The sequence below is a fragment of the Lontra canadensis genome, unplaced genomic scaffold, assembly GCF_010015895.1.
Source record: "Lontra canadensis isolate GAN:19392208 unplaced genomic scaffold, GSC_riverotter_1.0 scaffold19, whole genome shotgun sequence".
NCBI lineage: Eukaryota > Metazoa > Chordata > Mammalia > Carnivora > Mustelidae > Lontra > Lontra canadensis.
Genome location: NW_022631013.1, coordinates 25154957 through 25170977, shown reverse-complemented (window position 1 = coordinate 25170977; position 16021 = coordinate 25154957). Strand labels below are relative to the sequence as shown.

Below are 16021 nucleotides of genomic sequence, written 5' to 3'. Positions count from 1 at the left end.
CTAAGTACACATGCCATTAAAATCATGTTTAATTTCCAGTGACAACCTGGTAGTCACAATGTTTAATATGTAACAGGTTTCATTATTTCCCATCTCTGCTTGCTTGGCTTCTCGGCCATCTTCAGGTGCTGGTGTTCCCAGAGCCCCAGCCGCCTTCTCCGTCGTCTCCGTGGGCGAGCTTAACTACACGGTGGACTGTGGCTTCTGCCAGCAGTTCTCTGTTCCCTGGTATCTCTATGCTTGCTCTCTTTCCATTTTCAGGTCTCCACTCAAATGCCACCTTCTTAGTGCAGCCTGCCCTGATGACTTCATTTAAAATTGTATGACCTTTCCCATTTATCGACATGCCTGATATTTTTTTTTTTCTCCACTGTATTGTCTTTTGACTTCTTAAGTGAGGGAAAGTAGTTTTTAAAAATTTTTCTTTCTTACTGCTCTGTTCCCAATGCTTAGTACAGTACCTGGCACATAGTAGAACTCAGATTTTCTGAAGAAAGTCTTTTGAACGGACATTTTTAAAATTCAAAATTAATATACTGAGCATGTTATATAGTCCATAACGTATGGTCTTGACTGCTTGGGATTTACAGTCTAGGGAAGGAGGCAGCCTTGAACAAGTAACCCCCAGTGTGATTGGAATGATTGAGAAAAGCAGGGTGTCCTGGAAGAGTATAGCAGGGAGACCAGCTTTGGGAGGGTGGGAAGAGTTTCTTGGAGAAAGTGGTGTTTATACTGAGGCTGGAAAGATGAGTTAAGTGAAACTGAGAGGTGAAGGTGTGAAGAGGAGAAGAGACCTTGATAGAGAAAAGGAAGGGATGATTTGATTGGAAAAAAATTAGGAAAATAAGCAAAAAGTCTGAGTCTCACTTCTTGAGTTGAAATTAGGTCATTTGTTTTAAATGATGAAATTGTATAAGGGTGGGGATTGATCAGTTTTGGCTTTTTTGACATATAGTACTTCATTTGCAGTAATTTTGCATTATCAGCAGTATTTTTGCTAATTTTGCCTGTCATTGAGGGAGGAGGAATTTTTCAGTCTGAAAGTAGCAATATTTTTAACGGACCTAGCTTAAATTCTGTTTTGTGCTCAGAAAAACGCTGTGAAAATGTAAAACAATACAGGCGTGTTGTGTCCTAAGTACACATGCCATTAGTAAACATTCTTGCTAATACCTGACTTCATCAGGAATGCTACTGGTGACTCAATATGACGTGGCCAATCATTGCTTTATTGTATACATGTAAACTTTGGCATAAACGTCTTTTATCATGTAACTAAATGAGTTTTGTACAGTTTCTCTTTCTGGTCAGCTGAGGGTTTTGTGATGCTTGGAAAATGCAGTATTTTCTCTCTGTGACAAGTACAGATAGGTTTATTAATTTAGCCATTGTAATATTATTCATATTTTCTATGCCCTGGTTCTGTACTGGAGTTATCATAGACGGATAATGGGCCTTTAGTCTCTACAAATGGGCTTTTGTCTATTTCTTGATAGCACTTTCTGTGTGTTAGCATAATATTAAATAAAAATTCCTATTGGGCCTTTATGAAGTGTTTTTTAATAAAAAATAATCCTCTGTGCATTTGGGACTACTATTCTCCAAATACACAGAGGATTATTTTATATTAATATATTACCAATCTGCTTTTTGTCTTTGTGTGAAAAGACTTCACTCATCCTTTCTGATTTTAAACTTTCAGTGTCATTTTATTTAATATATTTTTGCCTATGAACATTTAGTTGGATTTTGTTTTAACATACCTCTTAAAGGAAATGTTTGGTTTTTATGTTTATTGTTACAACCAACATGTTTGAACCTAACTCTTACCCTTAACTTTTTTCCTCTTTGTTATGAAAGATACCATGGCTTGAGTACGAAGTAGTAGCTTGCCTTTCCCCACCAATATTTAGTCATTTGGGCTTACATAAATTACATAATGTCTTTAAGCCTACAGATTTCTATTTGTAAAGAAACAACACACAAACACACACACACAAATCCTGCATTAATAATTTAAAAATGTTTGGCACACTGAACGTGTTCGCTTTTACTATTTTCATTGTTGATAGGTTGTCATGTGAACTTGATGATAGTTGGTGGCTCCTGACCTACGAAAATGGCAGGTTTTGTGTGGTTCAATCTATTATTATGCTTTCTGCTTTTATTTTCTCTTTCTGTGCATTGTTGGTTCAGTACATCTATAGTATCTGAAGTGGCCAAGTCTAGTTTCCAATTTTACAACTGATTGCCTCCCTTTTCCAAATACATTCCTAAACCTTGGTTTCTCTGGTTCTCAAAGTCAAAGAACTAAATTACGTTGATCCCACTTCCCTGCATAACAAAGAATTTAGTATGCCTTTAATTATTCTTGCCTTCTTTCCCCTTTCCAATTTCCATTATACATTTATATGTAAATTTGTATATGTTTTACCTCCCAAATTGTAAGAATAGACTTCAGATTTTTGTCTTCTATTCTGTAATAAAGTCTGCCACTGTATTTTGTATCTGCCTGTTTTGACCCTCGTTAGCTCTTGGGACCATTAGGCCCCTTGCTTTAGCTGGCTGGAAAGGTGTCTCCTCTGTAGTTGGGGAATGTCCTCAGATTTATCCGGCCAATGGATAAATATTGCATTCTTCTGCATTCCTGAGTTAGACTCAGGATTTTTCCTATATTCATCAGAGCATCTGTCCTGTTGAAGTTCAAAAGATGCATTGTGTGTCTTTCAGATTTATGTGGTCTAAGAATGTGCTGCATATCCATCTTCAAAGAGTATAGTGGAAATAATGGCTTGATTTTTGCCTTCCCCTTCTTGTTCTAGTACTGTTGCTGATTTTTGGCATTTTGTGCACCTTCTTGAGCATTTTAATGGGAATTGGGAGGAATTGTATTGGGATATCTGGTTTAGTGGCTTTCGGCTTTTTTTTTTTTTTTTAACCATGTCCCAAGGTTAGCAATGGTTATATATGTGAATAAAACAAGTTTCATGCAGCTTAACTATAAACTAAAAACTGTAACACTTTTTGTTCCTATATTTTCTATTATGGCCTGTTCATTTTCATTAAAAAGTGCTGGTCATAACTCAGAAATTTTGAAAACCATGATCTGGTCTTTTGCTGTTCTATGTGGAATTAGGACCATCCACTACTCAACATGTCTTTATTATGTACAATACCAGTTCCTGTACTGGTAGCTGGGAATGAAGTGGTGCATAAAGCAGTCATTATCACTGGAGGCATGAAGCATGGAGTCTAGAGGGAAGGGGGCTGTTGACCAAATGGTCACTCAGATATATGCTTACAAAATATGGTGAGTATTAGAAGGGAAGAAGAACAGGGAGTTTCAAAAGAGATTAAATGGGGAATCTTATCTGACTTTGGGGTGAATCAGGATTTCCCTGGGGAAGTGACATTTGATTAGATCTGCAGAGTGAGAAGGGGTTAACTCCGCAGGGCTGTGGTGGGTTGTGTGCACATGGGACTGTAGAGTCATGGAAGAATTGAATGATAGAAGCAAAATAGAGTGCTAGAAGTGAATGACGGATGGAAGGCAGGCCTTTTGATCTGATGAGTTGGCAATTTTTTGTGATACTTAGTGGGCCTTCCTAATTGTGACTTTTCTTCCCCCACTGAATGAAATTCAGGTAGGAATAGAAAGGCTATTTTGGGGAGGTAGGTGTAAGTATATGTTGTAGCAATTTTGTGTATTGCTAAAAACATTGGTGTTTATTGAAGGCTTGCTCTGCATTAGGAACTGTATAAAGCCCTGCCTGGATACATAGGTGTGGTTTTGGTTGGATTAAAAAATACTTATATAGTGTTATTACCAATTTAGTAGGTATGCATAATCTGGAAGAAAGTTAAACACTGAAATTAAGTTTTGGTACGTGAGGACCACACGGCTGGGTGAGTGTTTCATAACTTCTCAGTGGCTTTTTTGCTTCCAAGAATGAAATTAGGAATTATTGCTGTGAAGATTTTTTTTTTTTCTCTGTAGTAGGATTTTTAGGGTTCTCCCCTCACCTTTTCTAAATCTGTGTGAAGAGGTTTTTGTTTTTGTTTTTGTTTTAACATTTTAAATTGGAAATTAATAAGTTTGAAACTAAAAGAGACAGATGCGAGATCAGGAGTCAAGTGCCAGTTTTGTCACCACTGTCCGTGGGGCCTTTGATTGTACCCACACTTTCCAGGCCTTTACGTCCTTGTCTTAAAACAGAGGCCTTGGTCAGACTGAGAAAGACAGGCACCTTGATTTCACGCAGAAGCAGAATCTAAAAAACAAATGGAAAAAAAGCAGAATTGGCCCCATAAATTCAGAGAACAAACGTGGTGGTCAGAGAGAAGGAGGTTGGGGGATGGGCAAAGTGAGTGAAGCAGTGGGTGGGGGTCGGGGTGGGGTCAGTGGGAGATACCGGCTTCCAGTGAAGGAATGAGTAAGTCATGGGAATAAAAGGTCCAGCATAGGGAGTATAGTCAGTGATACTGGAATGGCGTTGTGTAGTGCCAGATGGTAGCTACCCTTGTGAGCAGAGCAGAACCTAGAGAGGAGTTGAATCACTGTGTCGTACACATGAAACTAATGTAACATTGTCTACAGGACTTGGGATCGGTTTGCACTAATCATTCTTGTCATAGTCTGTGACTCTGTACTTTTTATTTTCGACTTTGCTCTGGCTGTTTAATGTTCAAAGACCTGATGACCCCGTGCCATCAAGCGAATTTAGCCTGACAGGTTCCAGCTAAATGCAGGAGAACTCTGGGTACTTCCGTCCTTACCTGTATTGTAAGGCTAGGCTCATAGGATGACACAGCTGGTGCTTCTCTCGGCCGCATGGACGGGTGGGCAAAAATTAGGACTGAGCAGATCCTTACGGCTTTACCATCCTGGTTTGCGGTTCGTGCATACCTGAAGTTAAATTTTTCTTTTTTTAACCTTTGAGAGTCTATGAAGGTGAAAAATCATTATCTTCCTTCAGTTTATTTTCTGAGTAGTTGCTGTGGGGGAAATGTGCAGTATCTAAGTTATATATAACCCACATTTTAGAAAATCCCATTGACTATATAAAAATAATAATATATATAATATATAACATATATAAAAATATATATAAATATATAAATATAATGTAAATATATAGAAAAATAAATAAATATAAAATATAAAAATAATAAAAAAATATATGAATATATAAAAATCACATTTTATAAAAACCCATTGAACAGTGGTGAGGTTATTTCAAAGAGATTTAAAGGGCTAAGGAATCATGTAGAAGACTAATTCAGTTTTAATGACTATTTAATGACTATTCCAAGTTTAATTAAAGAATATTTGATAAAGAATGGGTCTTAGTGGAACAGAAGAAAAGTACTTGATGACTCTATTTTTCTTACACGCGTATTAAATCAGTTGATTAAAGTGGAGTTTTTTGTAATTTCAAAGTTTTAAGTCATTATTTTACTTAGGAGTGCTTTATTTCACTTGTTCTTATTTTTGAGTAAAAAGTACTTGAAAAAAAAAAGACAAGACACATGCTTTTTCTGTTTGAGCTTTATTTAATTCCTTATTTATAATATTTATTCAAGAAGTTTGGGTAGCTGTGGGTATTTTAATTAATGGGTTTTGGTGCTGATTCATCTGCTCATATTCCTTTATTTGTTGTTGAATTATCTTCTCTTTAAGCTGAAACTTTGTGGAAACCCAGCCAGGACCTCAGGGCTCCTGATCTGGGACAAGGCAGGGGCAGGTCATGTAGGTGGTGTTTGGGATACAGGTTGGGCATAAATCCAGGCAGGTAATAGGCACAGGTATTGCTTAAGGCTAGTACTAGAAATAAGTGAATCAGAAGGGTTTGGAGTCATGGAGTTAGGTTAAGTTCAAGGCAGACAAAGCCAGGAAGAGGCACAGGGTGTTCTCATGCACTGCCTGGTGTTCTAGGGAAAGGCATTCTGGATAGCTCAAGGATTGAAGTTGTGTAGACAGAAATCTAAAGCTCCCTGGAGGAATTTTATCTTCAGAATTAGGAGCATCACTTGAACGTCTCTGCTTGTTCAAGGGAATGTCAACCCTCAAGCAGAGCTGCTTTGTCACCGTGACCTTGGGAAATGGAATCTTGGCAACTCTTCAAGCATTTGGCCACCTTAAAGTGGAAGACCACAAATCACAAATTCGTATCTGTTCCAGGAATTAGGGACCTTGTTGAACACCTTCTCTAGGAGCAAGAATCAGCTCAGGTTTCATGTCTAATATATTATTTTACAGTAACTATAATAGTTACTGTAAAAAATATACTTAGTGTTCCATTAATTTTGGGAAAAAAGTTTTAAGTGTGTCCATTGCTGTTACAGCAGAGGTTAGTGGACTATTTGGGGCTAATACTAATATAGGGAGAATGTACTGACCTAATTATTTACTTACCTGGGTTCTTTCCTTTTTCGTCCTATTTTGATGGTGGAATAACTCAGGTAGTAAAAATTTTCCAGTAAACATATCTTAAAGTATTCACAAAACTGTTCAACTCCTTTTAAAAAGTTTTTATATAAAAACACTGATTAGAATATTCCTTAAAATGCTTAAAAATTTTCTGAAACCAGACATTATGAAACCACTGCATTATGGTAATATTTAAATAAACAAACCCACTCATGTTTGCAGTTCCCTAATGTAGTATATTTTTCATTTAATCATGTTAATTTTATGGCCTATTTCCACTGTGGTCTATTTTATGGCCTACTTCTACCTAGAGTTAACAAATGTGTTTTTGTTTCTACTGACCATTTCTTTTTTAAGAAAGTTAATTTTTTTTTTAATTCAAGTATAATATTCAGTGTTATATTAGTTTCAGGTATACAATACAATGATTGAATAATTCTCTGCATGAGTCAGTGCTCATCACAATAAGTGTACTCTTAATCCGATTCACCTATTTCACCCATCCCCCCACCTACCTCCCCTCTGGTGACCATCAGTTCTCTGTAATTACGAGTCTGGGTTTTTGTTTTCTTTTGTGTCTCTTTTTTTGTTTGTTTGTTTTTTAAATTCCACATATGAGTGAAATCACGTGATCATCTGCCTTATTTCACTTAGCATTATGCCCTCTAGATTGATACATGTTACAAATGGCAAGATTGCATTCTTTTTATGGCTGAGTGATACTCTGTGTGTGTGTGTGTGTGTGTGTGGTGTTTGTGTGTACATCATATCTTCATTCATCTAGGTATGGACACTTGGGGTGCTTCCATATTGCGGCTATTGTAAATTACGCTGCAATGAACATAGAATGCATCTATCTTTGAATTTGTGTTTTTGTTTTCTTTGAGGAAATGCACAGTAGAGTTACTGGATCATAGGGTAGTTCTGTTTTTAATTTTTTGAGGAACTTCATATGGTTTTCCACCAATTTGCATTCCCACCAACAGTGCGTGAGGATTCCTTTTTCTCCAGAGCCTTGCCAACACTGTTATTTCTTATGTTTTCAATTTTAGCCATCCAAACAGGTATGAGGTAATATTTCATTAAACTTTTGATTTGCATTTCCCTCATGATGAGTGATGTTGAGCATCTTTTCATGTGTCTGTTGCCCATCTTTATTCTTTGGGAAAATGTCTATTCATATCTTCTGCCTACTTTTAAATTGGATTACTTGGTTTTGGGGGTTTGAGTTGTAGAAGTTCTTTATATAGTTTGGATACTAATCCTTTATCAGATATGTCATTTGTAAATATCTTCTCCCAGTCAGTAGATTGTCTTTTTGTTTTGTTGATTGTTTCATTTTCTGTGCAGAAGCTTTTTTATTTTGATTAAGTCTGATAGTTTAATTTTGCTTGTCTCCCTTGCCTCAGGAGACATAGCTAGAAAACTGTTTCTATGACTGATTTGGAAGAGATTACTGCCCATGTTTCTTTCTAGGAAATTTATGGTTTCAAGTCTCACATTTAGGTCTTTATTTTGAGTTTATTTTACGTATGGTATAAGAAGGTGGTCCATTTCATTTTTTGAATGTAGCTGCCCAGTTTTCCCAATACCATTTGTTGAAGAGACTGTCTTTCTCCATTGTACATTCTTGCCTCCTTTGTTGTAGATTCATTGACCATATAAGCATATGTGGGCTCTTTTATTCTGTTGATCTATATGTCTGTTTTTGTGCCTTTACTGACCATTTTCTGTTTACTGTTAGATGTGGCCATATGGACTGAATCATTATATTTTTTAATAGCCTAATAGTAATCCATTTGGATTAAGTTGTTAAACTGTTGTTCATTTGACCATTGTCCTGTTTTTGGACATTTAGTTTTCTCATTTCTCATTTTCTCATTTCTCAATATAAAGAAGGTAAAAACAAGTTAGAGTTATCACCTGGAGATAGCAATTGTCAACTTTTTATGAGATATTTCCTTCTAATTTCTTGATACGTTTTATGGGGTCAGTATCTTATTGGGTACAATGACTATCCTGTCCTTTGTCTTAATAATATATCCTAATTAGAGGTGACCTTAATTCCAGCAGTAGTTCTACCTCTCACTTCAGTGAACACCTTTGTATGCATGGCTTTTTCTGCATTTCAGATGATTTTTTTTTTAAGATTTATTTTTTTAAGGCGAGATCACGCATGCACACAGGGGAGGGGAACAGAGGAAAGGAGGGAGAGAAGTGGACTCCATGCTGAGTGTGGAGCCCCACGAAGAGCTTAATCCCAAGACCCTGAGATCAGACCTGAGCATTTAAACCAAGAGTCAGAGGCTTAACCAACTACACCACCCAGGTACCCCTTGGATAATTTCTTTAGAGCAGATTCCTAGTTAGGTCTTACTCAAAAAGTAGGGATGATTTTTATGACTAGTGAGGAGAAATTATTAAATTGCTTTTCGAAACAATGATAACACTTCACAGTACTGCCAGCTGAATTTCAGAAAAATTTAAAGATTGAAATTTGTATAAATGTAGATTTGCAGAACTTGGAAAATGATCAGAGCCTCAAGCTTTAATAATAATCAGTCCTGGATGACACTGAGTGGAACTGATCTGCCCTCACTAGTGGATATACTTCTTCCCTTTGTGGTAATATTTTCACTCCCCCACAGTTAGATATTCTAACAGAGAACATTTTCTTGAGGTTTCTCTTGGTCCTTTGCCCTTTGAATACACAGATTTTAATATGCCATAACATATTTTGGTTTTAATTGCATTCACTATATTAACTGATTGTGGAATATTCCTGGTTAGTAGGCTCCTGGTTAACTACTAACAAATGGAACAAATATTCTAAAAATGGATAGCAAATGACTAAAAATTATGTAGTGTTTATACCTGTACTTGTTTACTGTGTTTTCCTGAAGGTTTTCTCCATAATGCCTTCTAGATGCCATTGGTGTTAAGGACAGAGGCCACTTTTATTCTTCTGAGGAAATTAAATGACCTTCCTTAAGAAGGAGGTAGTTTACCATTTCAGCCATAACTGGAAGTAATCATGCGATGTAATTCAATTTGGCAATAAATGATTGCTTATTAGACTCTAGAGCTACAAAATGAGTGAGAAGGGAGGCCTTGTCTTTAAATACTGACAAACTGTAGAGGTGGGAGCTAACTGAAAATACTGTGTTGGTTATTTGTGCATTTCCCTCCTGAAGAAAAAGAAGTTTAATATGCACAGGAAGGAAATGCAGAGAGAAAAAGAGAGTGTGAATTTAAGCAAAGACCAAGACGGAGGGTCCCCCTGAGGGGTCCTACCCATGTATTAGGAAAGGACTTGACATTTCACTCTTCTTCCTAGTAGTTGACACGAAGAGGGAACACGATCACCTCTATGATCCGGACAACCTGTGAGCATCAGGACTAAAGAGAGGACCCAACACTTCTTGGCCCTGGGAGGAGAGAAGGTTTTATCTATGGTTCTCGAAATATTAGATATGTTAGTATAATTAACAATGTCTCCAAACACAGTCTTTATAATGAATGTAACAGTGGCGTTAAAAAAACAATGTTGCTCAATATGGGTCAAGGGCATAATGCCAAAGCTTATCTCAGAAAAGCAGTTCTATGGGAGTCAAGGCAAGATAATTCAGACAGGTAGCTCTTTGCTGGTGTGGCTCTGTCCAAGCATAGGCCTTCCACATTCCTTATGGAACAGTGGGCTCAGTACCTTTCAAGATCTTGCCTGTGAATGTTATTTCTCACAAAATATTTTCGGTAAATGTTGAGTAACAGTGAATTCAGCTCAACACTGCATCCTTTCCTTGTAATCGGCGAAGTGTGTATCTGTGTGCTTTAAGCGTCTGTCCCATTGAGGGTAGAGTGAACGTGGACCAGTCTATGAACCACAGGTAGGCTATGAAAATAACCCACAGGCATATTCCTTAGCTTTTTCACCTCAAGAAGTAGAAGGAAGGGAAACGAAGGCCCTGACATTGTGTGCCTTTGGCTAAATGAGCTTGGCTTCCTCTGCATTTTATTTGGTGCAGGGTTTTAAAAGGTAAGACGGTGAGCATCGTTAAGATTGGGTCTAGTGCAAGCATGGTTTCTGTATCATTATGCACATTTAAGATGTATTTTTGCTAGATACTTCATTGGTTTATGATACCTGGTCCTGTAGGTGTTCATGTTGGTGCCACCAGCCACACGGTCACCGTGTAATCTGAAGTATGTGTAAGTTTCAGAGGCAGTAAAGAACAGGTAGCAATTAATCTGGGTGGGGAGGAGGTTCATAAAAGATTTCACTGAGAGGTGTGGTCTAGGCTGTGTGTGGTGTGTAAACCAGAGAAGATAAGTGAAAATAATGGCCCAGATTATTCAAGTGATGGGCAGTAGGGTGGAGCAGGAGGGGAAGGACAGAACTTAAAGGGGGTTCTTGCCTGATGCTTACTGATTTCTCCACGATGGATGTGAAAGTTACGGGGCTTATTTGAAAGGATTAAAGACTTAGAAGAAATACCACGAGAAATGGAAGAGAGCAGAGAGAAAGGACAGCACTAACGGTGCTATTGTGGGCTCTGCTGAGATTAGAACACATCAGTTAGCAGTGACATCTTCATCTTGTTTTCTCCATAGGACCCCTGGAGGCTGTGAACGGGAACAGAACAGGCAGTTTGGAGTTGAGTCAGAATTGGGGTTTGAAAGGGCAGAAAGGAGCCTGAGAGGTAGCAAGCTGGTATGTGGTGAGCTGAGGGGGTAGACCGTGGCATTTTGATTGGCCAGGGTGGGAAGCTGGGAACTTGACATCCAAGGGCAGATATATTGTATGTGAGTGAAAACAGCTGTTTGAATGTCCAGTTCCAGTTAGAAGGGGGATTTGGAAGTGTCACCGGGCGACTCTGAGTAATGAGGAGCTAAGCAGAGAGGTCAGACTATTGAATATGTTGAAATTGCCCTTGATAATGACTTGCTTGACGACTGAGTTGTTTGGAAGAGGGAATGGATGGCCGAGGGATTTAACAGATAATCTTTCAGGTCCCTTCCAGTCTCAGGATTTAACAGAATGTAATTTTGGGGGTCACTATTTGTTTTTTTCCTTCTCTTTGTTACTTTGGAATCAGAGCAATCTAGAAAACAACCATAGGACAATTCCATTTTTATTGATGCCCTTATAATTGTAAATGTTTGACAGATTATGGAATCCACTAACGCTTGGGTCGTAGAGTCCACACAGGGTGAAGTAGTACATTGGTCAGAAAATGTCTCCATCAAACTGCTGGCTTCTGAGGCCTATCCTGGGCAGTTATAACAGAAAAGAGAGGAGCTGTTGAAATTCTTTTTAAGGTAACATTAATTGGATTCATCTTTTACCACATGGTAAAGGATCATCGTTACTACACTTACCATTTTGGGTTTGGACTTTCGCCCCCTTTCTTGTGGATTTATTGGTCTTGGGCATTTTCAGATTTAGTTTTGTGGTAGGATGTTTTGTCTGCAGTTTGCGTCTGTGTTTGGCAGGAGAATGAAGTGTAGTTTGAAAAACGAGGACCCAGAACATCAGAAAGATTTGTGATGGGCACAGTTTGTGTTCAGGGTTAGGATTTCTCCTTGATATTTGAGGAAATGACTTTGATCCTCATCCCTGCATATAAAAGGGACCTTTGGATTTTGGTTCTAGTTGCAGCAAACGCAGACTTTCATTTTGAGTTTGCTTACCTGGGGAAAAATGTTTTCTAAATTGCATAAAGCTTCGTTTGAAATCAAGAGTACTCGACAACGTTCTAAGAGTGAAACAACAGAGCCTTCACCGAGCCATGGGCTGAAGCCAGTTAGTGTGTCCTGTACAGTCACAGGAATTCCCCTTCTCTGTTGCTTGGGATTTCCTCTCTTCTCTCCTCTTTTGGCAGGTTCCTCCACATCGAGCAGTTTCTCAGCTTTTTACCGCTTACCTCCAAGGATCAAGTGTGGATAATTGCTTTAGGCTGTTTGCCCAAATTTAGCCCCATCTAATACTCAGCCCCTCTCCTCCTCCTCCTACCTCACAGACTGGCTGTTCTCCTTTTTAGGGACGAGCTTGGACTGGAGCTAAAAGAAGTGATTACTATTATTTGGTTCTAATCCCAGTTGAGCCATCAACTGAAAGCAGGTGAGATGGTACTAGTCATTTTGTTTCTGCCTTTGTGGACGGCCAGGAGATGGAGGGAAAGGGGCAGGGAGATGTGTGTGTGTGGTAAGGCAACAGCAGTGTAGCGATCATGGGGTACCCCGGTGGTGCTCACCCGTTACATTGTGTCATAATCACCAGAGACTATATTTTAAAACTCAAAGTCCCAGGCCCTCTCACAAAGATTCTGATTCATGCAACCTGGGAAGGATCCAGGACTTTGCATTTTTAAGCAAACTTTATTGGTGGACCACATTTTCTTCGAGAAACAGCAGATTTCAGAACTTTAATTTTTATAATTCTCCGTTTCATAGTAGTAGCAGTTTCTGAAGCGGGGATGTTTGAAGTGGCTGTTATACCAACGTGTAGACTTTCTTTCATTGCAGTGTGTTCTCTGTACACCTCACATGTGAAAATTAACACGCATGCAAATGACAGGTTGGTTTCCCCATCTCTTGGCTTGGGTAGAACCATCCAGCAAGGGTGCTGTACTGTCAGGTGTTTTAGCTGTCACCCTTTGAGAACAGCTGTGCTCTGAGTGGAGAGTGGGACATTTCTCTGAAGATGTGTGAAACACATCGTGAGAAATGACAAAAAGAAAGAAACGGGTGACCTGACCACTAGGTTCATCTGTTTGCTATACCTTCACGTGTTTGAAGGATGAGATTCAGTTTAGCTATAGAAGAGCGGCTGCGTCCCGTGCATGGCCTTCTCAGTCAGAATGACTTGAACTACATCTAAGAGAGAATTTCTAGGAAGCAACCTGCTTGAGGATTTCATGGATGGCCTTGGGAAGTAGTGAGCTTCCCATCATTGGAAGTTTCCTGCAGCTACTGGAGAATGTAGGCACGATTAAAGCATTGGATAAGAGGCAGAACTGGACTAGAAATTTCCTTCCATTTGGGAGATGCTGTTGAGGACACAATGCAAGAACTCAGAGCTAAAGAAGACTAGGTAAACTATAGTGGGTTGATTGAGTATACACACATATACTTAGGCACATTAGTGATAAATGCCAGGCTAGTTTGGGGTTGTCTTTGAAGTTTATTATTTGCAGGTGTAGAAGGTCTTAGTTTTTCCTTGTAATGTTTCTGGAAGCAGAGTGCTCTCTTGAACTGTCTTTGATGATTCGATGTTTATACATCAGGTCTGCTGCGAATTTGGAAGGCACAGCAGAATCACTCCTTTAGAGATCAGACGAAGACTGAATAGAATAAATTAAAAGTTTTGTTCTGAGACTTTGTATTCATGTCCTTTGATTAGGGATCTGCTTGTAGAAAGGGGGAGTCATGACCTTTTGTGTAAACTCAACCAGGCAATGTGAGGTTTTCCTCTCATTTGCTAATAATAATGCATATTTAAAGTTTCATCAGAGTGTGTTGCCTATAGTTTGAATGTTGATTCCTGAATAAATAAGAGATTAAAATCTGTTTTTTAGGTTAAAGATACTCTATGCCAGCACACAAATCGTGTATCTGATGTGGATTTTGATGGCATTAAAGAGAAGTGGCAGCCACCATGCATTATTAGCTATGCCCCTTTTCCTTAGTCACATTGGTCTTTTCTCCTTATGTAGAAAGGCCCTAGTCAATGTTGACTTTTCCCCTCTAAGTGCCAATTATTCTAAATTTTAATGTGTTTTAAGATAGGTGGTTTTAGTTCCTGTCTTATTTTCCGGGTTCTCTTGTTTGCACTGCTCTGATTCCCAGGACTCAAAAATTGGGGCCAGATGTGTGTCAGCATTGAGAAACCCTGACTGGCCCTCTTGTTCTCTCTCTCCCCTGATATTAATGTAAGAAGGAAACTGCACCACCAGGGACAGCCACTGCTAGCATTCTGTTATTTCTGCCTGTTATCCTCCTGCAGATGGCTCATGAGATCTGCACCTGTTTTGGTTGTGGGCTTTAAAATTTTAACATTTAAAGACAACACTTTCCCATAACAGTATAACCCTCTGAAAACATTGTATGTAAATGTGTGGATATGCTGCATGTTTGTTCTCAATTTTGATAATTTTAAAATGGGGTTTTCTTATACAAAGTTCTATCCAGAATTCTGAGACCCAACTGGCTCACTTATATATTCATATGCACATGTTAATTTTTTTCTGAATTTTGAAACACCAAATGAAAATGTGTAAAATGTAACCGATATTAACAATAAAAAAATGAATTTGTAAAATATAAAAATTATAGGTCATGTAGTAATAACATTCTTGTAAAGCCACTGTATATGTTTTAAAATACCACCTGTTTCCTTCTGTATTTATACATATAATTTATCTATATTTGTACCTATACTTGTGTGATTGTGAATTAGAAACTATAGGTAAAAATCATTCAAATTCTTATAAACTAGAAATATTGACTGTTGACATTTTGGTATGTTTTTTCATATACTCGAATACATATGTTCAGCATTGTTTTAAAAAGTTTAGGTAAGGGGCGCCTGGGTGGCTCAGTGGGTTAAGCTGCTGCCTTCGGCTCGGGTCGTGATCCCAGAGTCCTGGGATCGAGCCCCGCATCAGGCTCTCTGCACAGCGGGGAGCCTGCTTCCCTTCCTCTCTCTGCCTGCCTCTCTGCCTACTTGTGATCTCTGCCTGTCAAATAAATAAATAAAATCTTTAAAAAAAAAAAAAGTTTAGGTAACTTGTTATAAAAATGATACATATATAATTCAGAATCCCTGGAAAAGATTAAAAAGCATAAATCAAAAATAGACAAATTTTTCCACTTAAAATAAGCATACACTAACAATTTTTAAAACCAGCTCTTCTAAGTACATACATGTGTCTGTAAACTGACACTTCTTATAAAAATGACCCTAGAGGGGTGCCTGGGTGGGTCATTGGGTTAAGCCTCTGCCTTCGGCTCAGGTTGTGATCTCGGGGTCCTGGGATCGAGCCCCACATCAGGCTCTCTGCTCAGCGGGGAGCCTGCTTCCCTCTCTCTCTGCCTGCCTCTCTACCTACTTGTGATTTCCGTCTGTCAAATAAATAAATAAAATTTTAAAAAAGTGACCTTGGAGCACAATATACTGCCTTTTTTTTAATCTTAGGAGCATATCAAATTTTTTTTTTAATTTTACTTATTAGAGAGCGCGCACAAGCAAGGGGGAGGGACAGAAAGAGAGGCAGACACTTAATTGAGCCACCCAGGCGCCCATAAACATTTTTATTTTATAGGCTGTATTAAATAATTCCATTAGATTTTGGAATTATTTGTAGATTTTGTAGGTCCAACTCTGTTTGTTGTTTTTAATGATTCTTGTATATGTTGCCTTACTTCCTCATGTGTTTTGCGATTTTTTTTTTTTTTTTTAATGGGATCTCACATTTCTAGGAACTTTTTCTTTGGGAATTCTTTGAGAACTCAAAGTGAATCAGTTCAGAAAATCTTGCATTTGCTTCTACTAGATGCCTTGAAGATACTTTGGGGTCCTGTTCACTTCAG

At 38.3% G+C, this 16021-nt stretch overlaps 1 protein-coding gene across 8 annotated transcripts in view; it reads left to right on the top strand.

Moving 5' to 3' along the window:
* LPAR1 (lysophosphatidic acid receptor 1) overlaps positions 1–16021 on the top strand; it is a 200094-nt gene that overhangs the window by 78971 nt on the left and 105102 nt on the right. The window contains exon 1 of one of the 8 annotated variants that reach the window (XM_032860837.1): positions 12529–12551. The exons of the other annotated variants lie outside the window; for them this stretch is intronic. The gene's annotated coding sequence lies outside the window, so the exon portion shown is untranslated. Of the gene's footprint in view, positions 1–12528; positions 12552–16021 lie in introns of those variants that run through there. 8 annotated transcript variants of the gene reach the window in all.